General features: G+C 33.7%; 1 protein-coding gene across 2 annotated transcripts in view; it reads left to right on the top strand.

The window, feature by feature from the left end:
* The window catches only part of MTX2 (metaxin 2), a 58278-nt gene that overhangs the window by 34463 nt on the left and 14534 nt on the right, over positions 1-9281 (top strand). The window contains exon 3 of one of the 2 annotated variants that reach the window (XM_023514161.1): positions 1133-1257. The exons of the other annotated variant lie outside the window; for it this stretch is intronic. The gene's annotated coding sequence lies outside the window, so the exon portion shown is untranslated. The remainder of the gene's footprint in view (positions 1-1132; positions 1258-9281) is intronic. 2 annotated transcript variants of the gene reach the window in all.

Below are 9281 nucleotides of genomic sequence, written 5' to 3'. Positions count from 1 at the left end.
CCCGGCTATTTTTTGGTTGCAGCCATTATTATTGTTTGGCGGGTCCGGGCTGGATCCGAACCTGCCACCTTAGGTGTATGTGGCTGGCACCTTAGCCGCTTGAGCCACAGATGCCGAGCCAGTAGAATACAACTTTTTAAAAATGGATATAACATTTTAAAAGTTTTATAAGGTGTAAAATTTTAGGTTTTTTCAAGTTTATATATCCCTCTCACTTTGTCCTCTACAAAATGAGGCTTCTGTATTCACTGTCAGGGTTAGGAGAAGGAAAGAAAAGCTAAGGGGTAAAGAGAATTTAGTAAACATTATTAGATAAGGGACTTGTAAAATCCTTTTTAGTATTCTAAACAAGGAAAATAGAGGCTACAGATGTTTATTTGATAACACTGGGTTTAAATTCTTCAGATTGATTGTCTTAGAGTTTATATGCCAGAAGTATTAAAGCATTTTGGTGATTTATGCGTATAATGCCTGGAACGATTTAAATATATAAAATGTGATCTTTATAAAGATAACTGTGAACTTAAATTGCAAGCAGTTTAGTAGATTAAAAAAAATCTCAGTGTTAATATTAGTCCCTCAACACACAAATGGTATGATGTATATAAAATATTTAAATTACTCTTATAGGATTTGTGACAATGAAATATATTCACAATTGAATAAGGTGGCTATTAGAGTTGCCATTTTAGTAATTAGTAAAATAATGGAAAATAGTTATAAAGGGTAATGTTTTACTAATGTAAACATGTTTAACTTAGTAGAAATTTACACGGCTATTGTTCTGAGAGATTGTAGTTAGAATATCAACTGCATACTTTTCTTGTTTAAAAAGTAAAGAGCAAGCAGGATTTTAAAATTTGTTGCTGTTAAACAGCAATAAAGACAGTAGTAAGATGAAAAAACAGCAGCCTATTTTTTTAAACAGAAAAAGGCTAGAATTCTTCATTATTAGATATATAGTATCAACATAATCAATCTAGCAGCATTATATTTGAGCTGAAAATACACTTAAATTTGAGGCCATTCACTACCCTGCATGAGTGAAACATCCTTCATATAGTTCTAAGATGAAATTATCCTTGAATGAATAGCATCTTCATTTATCTTCAAACCTCTTCTGTGCTTTTAGTGAATCTACTGTTTGAACATTCTACAACAAGAATTACATTATACCATTATACCAGAGTATTTGTGCAGTGTGAAATAGATTGGTTTGGAAAATGAACCTGGCTTTGCTATAAATTACATTCACAGGTACAAAGGAATTTGTTATTTTGTTTAAAATAGTCACAAATATAATTAAGGTCTTAATTTATGTTAAACTACAAATACGGCTATTACTGTAACTAGATTAGGAACTTAATCTGTCACTTCAAGAATGATACCTAACACTTTTCATTTGTAACCTTAGATACATTATTTCAATTACAGGGTCTGCAGCTGTTTGATATAAAAATGAATTATTTTTTAGATAGATTTGTTCATGGTTTTTAATTTTAAAACATGCCTCTTTGGTGCGGTGGAAAATAATTCTTCAGTTGTGACAGATTTTCCTTTGTGTCTTGCTGAAACAGGATATGAATTAAAATTCAGAACTATTTTTATCTTGTGCCCTGAAATGGCATTGCATGCTTCAGAACAGTCCTTAGTGAATATATATTTCAAATTTAATTATGAAGTGAATAGAAGTTTTGTTCTAAAGAGAGAAACATGAGGTCTGCTGTCTAAGGATAGCTTTACCTGTTTGAACTGAATATGGATTGTTACCTATCTAAAATTTGAATAGCTTTGTTAATATGGCTTACATATATTTAGAAGTCATTTATAACCCCTTGAATTCCATGGTATTAATTAATCAGTATAAAACATCCAATCTTTTAAAGACTTATTAAGGACAGTTCTTTAAAATTTTGAAGTATATTTTTATTGGCAAATAATGCTGATTTTACTGCCAACGTGCAGTTAAAGAGAGTATTTTTATTTATTTAACTTGTACGACAAATGTTTTTGGAATAAAGAAGAAGAAAGAAGATCGTTGGTACTGTTTCTTGGTAGATATTCAATATGTAGTTATTATTTGTTAATTAAAATGAAATGAATATATTCTGTGTCCCTGCCATCTACTATTTAGCTTATCCTAAGTATTTAAATTTTTTTGTTACTTTTATATTTTTTATCTGTACATAACAATACTTTAAAACATTTATTAAAGGTCTCAAAAAAAGGAATTTTTCTTTTCTTCGCTTTCCTGTTGAACACCAGCTACGTAACTAGTATTGTGTTAGGTTCTTGAGATACAGGTATTCTTTGTGTGCCTCTGACAGCTTTATAACTTTTTTCTTATTTTTCACCCTACAATTCTATTTTATTTATATATAATTCTTACAGGGAAAGCTTATATCTTTTTCTTTTCTGGTTGTCTTTTTTGTCACTTTCAGAACATGATTTTTTTTCTATAGCTGTTAAATGTTGTTAATGTATCTAAAATTGAGTCAGATATTCCAGGAGTAATTTTCAGGTCAGAGTTGTATTAAGGAAGGTCCCATTCTCTGAAGTGATATAATAAGACTTTATTTGTGCTCTCAAATAACATTTCACAGTGTTGGTAACAAATTTCCTCTATTTAAAGCTTTTTAAGCTTATTGAATTGTGGTTTCTGATTTCTGCTTAGGTAATTATTTTTCTTCTAGCTGAATTCCTGTTACGGTTTTCTAATGCAATATTTGCTTATTGATATTTGTAATTATTGATTTTTAAAAACCAGTCTGAATTTAACAGGAGTTACATCTAACTTTTTCAAATAGTGAGCTTTGGACCCAAGAAATAACAAAATATTAATCTTTAGCTTACTGTTTTTCTGTGAACTTAGGTATGCTTGTATTTATTATTATGAATACCTATAGCTTTGAGCAAATGTTTATCAAGAACCTATTGTAAGCCAAGGACTAAAGTAGTTGAACAAGATAGACATGGTCTGTATATACTAAGGGAGCTTATATTCCGGAGGGGGAGACATTTTGTCAGCTAATTTATCAGTTTTATCAGTGTGTATGACTTTGAAAAATTATAAGATAAACATTTATGTCAATATCAAAATAACTATTCACTTGTTTTTGCTTTATTAGAAAAGATTTTATGTAATTATGTGTATTGATAATATATAAACCATATATTCATGTTTACATTATTCTTTTTAAAGGTGCTTTTGGTTATTTCTTTTTAAAAAAAAATCTAGATTTTTCTTTTTAAGAGATAGGGTCTTTCTATATTGCTCAGGCTAATCTCAAACTCTGGGCTTAAGCAGTCCTCTTGCCTCAGTCTTTTGAGTAGCTGGGACTATAGGCCAGAGCCACCATTCCAGCTTACTTAGAGATTTTTATCTTATGTATAATTTTGCTGTTTTAATTTTTTAGAAGTAAATACAATTAAATGACATTGTATAATAATTGTGTATGTTTTTCTCATAAGGAGACATTAAAAAGTAATAAAATAAAGGAAGCCAGCTTTCTTTTGAAGTCACCACGGTTAAAATAATCTTACTTTATAGATGGACAAATGGTTGTTATAAAGACTATTACTGGAAATATTTATACTCTGAAAATATTGAACTACTTTGTGTCAGATGGTGTGTATAGTGTTTTACATGTAGCACTTTAATGTGCCTAATAAATTGGCTTCATTTTAGAAATGAGAAAGCTTATGAGTCCTTAAAAGGACTTTCTCAAGCTAACAGTCACCAACATTCTGCCCAGAGATCCCTCATCGGAGGCTTCTGCCCTGTTAGTTCCTTATTGTTCCATATTGACTCTTAAGACAGATAGATGCAGAGAGTTCCCTTTTTTCAAGCATATATTCAGTCTCATCGTGCACATAGTAAAGTTCTTAAGTCTGTACTCTGTTAAGATCTCATAGGTTCTGGGGGGTATTTAACCAGTGGCAGTTCAGGAGAGGAATGTAGTGGTGGCTGCCTAGCCATGAGTGGTGGAGTTTATGACTTAACAGCAGAAAGTGAGCATTATTCTAGGTAAAGACAAAAGTCTCAGTGAGGTAGCATCATCTTTGTGCAAGGGTGCTGACCAAGGCAGGCCTGCTATTGGCTGATTGTGTTTTCATGCGACCAGGTTGCACCCTTGTCACCCTTTTCTGAACAGACTATTGCCTTTTTTTTTTTTTTAAACTTAATGCAATTAAAGGAAAAGATATTTGATAATTTAAGGGTTTTAATGTTTTAAATTTTCTTTCCTTACTCCTGTCAGAAAACATCATATTTATTGTTTTCTATAAAAGAAATGGATGATTTTTTTTGTTTTTAATTTTACTGATTTTCCTTCAAATTTCTTTCTGGGATATTGTTAGTATATTTGAGGACAAAGACTTGAAGTTTGATGCGTACTAGAGATGTTTTGTTTTGTTGATTTTCTTATTAATACTGCTCTGTTTACCTGCTTATGTTACTTATAAGACCTTAAAAGACCTCTGTGCTTATTTTTGGTGTCCTGAAGATTGGCCTATAATTGCCGAGATTTTAAAGGATTCTAGCTAACAGTGGCTCCTAAATATGTTACTTCTCAGCAAATTTTTAGAAGATGATAACTGCTCTTATGGGATGGCTTCTTAGCTTCCTTTTAAAAATTTTAAAAATTTTATTTTATTTTTTAAGAGATCGAGTCTTGTTGCTCTTTCACCCAGGCTGGAGTGCAGTGGTATAATCATAGCTCACTGCAGCCTTGAACTCCCGGGTTCATGTGATCCTCTTGCCTTCACCTCTACCTCCTGAGTACTTGGGAGGACAGGCATGAGCCACCACACTGGGCTATTTCTTAGCATCTTAAAACCTTATTTAACGAAGAAATACATTGACTTTTTAATTTTTAAACATGGAGAGCTATAGATAAAGGAAACAGAAAAGACCAAAAATGAAAATTGTGCTTGATTATATTTTTATTCAGCATAATATCTGTAACTCTTCTCCTTTTTTAACTCTTTGATAGTACCGTAAGTGCAGGAAAGTGCTGACTAAAAGTATATCAACTTGTACGTACTTCTGTCAGTTATGTCTGCAAAAGGGTGGGGCAGCTTTGAAGATTGGGCTTCAGATTTTCAACAGAATCAGCTTATCTGGCTTTCAGAACATACAGCTACACCCTCAGCACCTAACTCTAGGCCTTTGAAAAAAGAGCTGAGTTGCCTGCTATTCATTTCCTGTCAGAAGTCTACCAGGGAAATGATAATTAGAGAAGACTTCTAAAGATTCCTGAGCCTTCTCTTCTCACCCAAACCTGCTCATCCCAGTTTTCCCTATCTTGGTAAATAGCAGTTACATCTTTTTAGTTGTTTATGTCAGAAATTTTGAGTTGTCTTTGGCATTCTCTCTTTTTCCCATATCTACATTAAGTTACCAGCAAATCGTCTTTGCCTTCACTTAAAAATATAGTCAGAATTGGACTTCCTAGCCACTTCTGTCACTCCTTCCCTGGATCACTCCTTCCTCTGGGTCACTACTATTTCTTGTGTGGATCATTAGCAAAACCTCATAACTTGTTCTCTTGCTTCCTTGGTTCTACTCTCAACAGTGTGTTCTCTGTCCCTTCCTTTGCCTCCTCCCATTTTCCAACAGAGTCTCACTCTGTCGCCCGGGCTAGAACTCAGGGGCATCATCATAGCTCACAACAACCTCAAATTCCTGGGCTCAAGAGATCCTCTGCCTCAGCCTCCTGAGTAGCTGGAACTAGAGAGGCACACTACCACACCTGGCTGATTTTTCTACGTTTTGTAGAGATGGGGTCTTGCTCTTGCTCAGCTCATCTTGAACTCCTCACTTCAAGCAGTCCTTCTTCCTTGGCTTCCCAAAGTGCAGTAGCAAGTAGCTACTGCAATTGGCCTTAATTCATTTTTCTAAATATTCAAAGTTGTATCATTCGGACAAGTTAGCACATGGTGAAGCTACATAGTGAACCAAATAAATTAGCCTTTTGCAGACCTTTTTGGACTATGTTTTAATGTTTTGCTCTATGCTTTTAGAAGAAACAGCCATGCAAGAAGCAATTCTGCATTTGGTATACATTGCTTTATGTCATTCAGTAGGAGTGACATACTCCTACTCCTACATACAACTTCCTTATAGGGGGTTCCAGATAAGAACTGTCTTTGGAGATTTAGTGTAAGAAGTCCAGTTGAGGAGCAACCCCATTTTTTCAGGAGTACCAATATTCCTTCATGACTCCCACAATTTACTTAATAATTGTCTCTTATCATTGAGCATTCAGCTATTGTTAGAATTATTTTGCCTTTATAAATAGGGTTTAGATGTGAATATCTTTACATGTTTATTATGTAATTTTATACAGATATGTTTAAAATTATTAAAAAAAATTTGTAGCAATAAGATTTTGGAGCCAAAGCACATGTACATTTAGAATTTTGGTAGACCTTACCAAAGTGCCCTAAAAAGGTCACATTGATTTATACCCCAGCTAGTGGTTGAATATAAATTGTGTTTTGAATTTTAACTTAACAGCTTTTTTTCCCTATGCTTTTATTATCAGAAATTTCTGTTGCTTCATTTTCAAAAATTCACATATGAGTAAAACTAGACAGTTTTATAGTTTAAATTTTCATATGTTCATTCATTTATTCAGCTGATAATTATTGTCTTCCAGTTGTATATCAGGCTCATAATGGCCTTCCTTTTTCTTTCCTTCCTATTTTTCTTTTCCTTCCTTAGTTCTTTCCTCATTCCCTTCTTTCCTTCATACCTCTCTCTTCCTTCCTATATGCCTTGAGCATATTCCTTAAACTCTCCAGGCTTCTGTTTTCTCATCCTTAAATAGGAATATTTATTATACCTACCTTATAGGTAAAGTCCTTACGCAAGTACCTGATATAAGTGCTCAATAAATACTGGCCATCATAATTTTATTTGAAATTGTCTCCTGCTCTCTGGATTTTTTGACAGTGGATATCACTGTAGACTTACTGATTACACATTCAGCTGCCATTTTTGTTAGTCATTATCCCTACTCTCACTCCCAGTAGATAGAGAAATAGGTATTTCTCCAGAGAGAGGTCCTGGGGGATATCCTGTGTTTGAGAGCCTAGAGAGACAATGTTGCTGGGGATCTCTTCCCTCAGTATGTTTTTTGCCATTCTGTTTCCTCTTTTCAGTGTGATGCCTCACCCCATGCCTTCTGGCTGTTCTTGAGTCCCTGAGTCAGGAGCCTCTCTGGTTCAGTTTCTCTAAGGACTAAACGTCTATTTCCCACTAGACTAGGGACTACAGGCGCCAGTTACAATGCCTAGCTATTTTTTTTTTTTTTTTGGTTGCAGTTGTTTAGCTGGCCCGGGCCTGGTTCAAACCCACCACCCTCAGTGTATGTGGCTGGCGCCATAACCACACCCAGCACTTCTCTTTGCAGTCATATATCTCACCTCTGCTTTCTTTGCTTCTTGGTTCCTTCAGTTTTGAAATCTTCCTAGTTTTTGTGATACAAAGACATTGGCTTTCTTCTCAAGATCTTAGGTTTCAGCTTCCTCTGCTTTGCTAAGCCTGCTTTCCATCTTCAAAAAATGGGTTCACATCTCTGCTCTGCTTTTGTTGACTCCTCTGGAATTCTTTGTTTCTTTCTGGATTTACAACTTTTCTGTTTCTTCACTGGTTTTTCTAGTTCAGTCTTTCATGTTTAACTAGTTATTGATGTGATCTGCTGTTATCTTTTTCTTTGAATTTTTTTTGAAGTTAAAAAATATCCTGAGACCTTATCCCTTCACTGAGTTTTTAGATATTATGAATTCAATTGATTTATTGATATATTGAAACTACATCAAGGTTATTAAATTTCAGGGTCTTAGAAATTTAGTTACTAGCTATTATGTTCTATGTGCGTGCATGTGCATATGTGTGTTTAAAATATTCTCTGTCATATGCATAGGTACTCAGTAAGTTTATAATCAAAGAATGAGTATATTGGCTGTACTTTTTATTAATTCCCTATTCTTAGTTTTCACATGTTAATACATTTGCCTGATTATTTTATCAATTGATAAATGAATTAACCCAAAATTAGTTCTCTGACATTAGAAATATTGTGGTGTTTAATGTATCACTACTATTAAAAGTTGATAACTCATAGGGTTTTTGAACACTATTGCTATGTAGATTGTATTTACAGTATTTAGTCTAATCATTTTTCAGATGATATCAGCCTCTCTTGCTAACATCTCTTTTATGTACTAATTACCATTGGTATAGGCCCATTCTGTCTGATAGACATCCGGTAGACATCATATGTGATGATGAAAGTGTTCTGTATCTGTGTTGTCCAGTAAATATAGTAGCCCAGCCACATGTGTCTGTTGAGGACATGAAATGTGGCTAGTGTGACTGGGGAACTGAATATAAAATTTTATTCAATTTTAATTAATTTAAATTTTAGTTAAATAGCCATATGTGACCAGTGGCTAGCTACCATATTGGCCAGCATAGTTACAAAACATTATTTTGATAGGATATACTTAGTCCTTTTTAAAGTAAAATACAGCATTTTGAAATGCTGATTAGTACAGTTACGTCTATGCACACAGTTTAGCAAAATATACAATATTTACTATCTTATATAGTATGATAACTGTTAACAATAGAATATTATTCAGGCCTCTGGGAAGATATACTAAACAATTCTTTCAAACTTTTTGCTGTATTAAAGACCTTAATCACCTCTTACCATCTCATTCTCAGCCAATGGTTTCTCCTCTCATTTCCCAGAATGGAAGCACTCACTTATTTTCTCACCCTTCTCTCTTACGTTTGTGATCATAGCTGATTTTCCACCACCCCTTGTATTACAGAGAAAAAAAACCTCCTGTTTCCTGACAAAAGAGATCCTTGCTCTTATTCTATCCCCTTTTTTACCTACTCATGGATTTTGTCTATCAGTTTTTCCACCTGTTTCTTATAATTTCAGCCTATATCCAGGTTTTTTTCCCTCTTTGTGCTTTAATGAGCTCCACTTTTCCCCGTTGATATAGATAATGTATGTAATAGACAGGAGTTGACTCTTCTACTCCCTTCATTTTTTCTTCTGATCCATGACTTTTGAAAGAGCTGTTTATATTTATTTTCTCTAATTCTTCTCTTTTACGTGATTTTGATGCATGCTGAAGTTTGAGAACCACTGCCCTAGCCTGTCTTTTTGGGTCAGTCAAGAAGCTCGCAGTTAATACAGTAATAGTTGCCAGTGAATTTATATTCAGAGAATGAATATATGTCTATTAACTGTAAT

Source organism: Otolemur garnettii, unplaced genomic scaffold, assembly GCF_000181295.1.
Source record: "Otolemur garnettii isolate 467f Iridium unplaced genomic scaffold, OtoGar3 scaffold00048, whole genome shotgun sequence".
In the NCBI taxonomy this organism is placed as follows: Eukaryota; Metazoa; Chordata; class Mammalia; order Primates; family Galagidae; genus Otolemur; species Otolemur garnettii.
The sequence above is the reverse complement of the archived record's forward strand: the minus strand, read 5'-3'. Positions and strand labels throughout refer to the sequence as shown.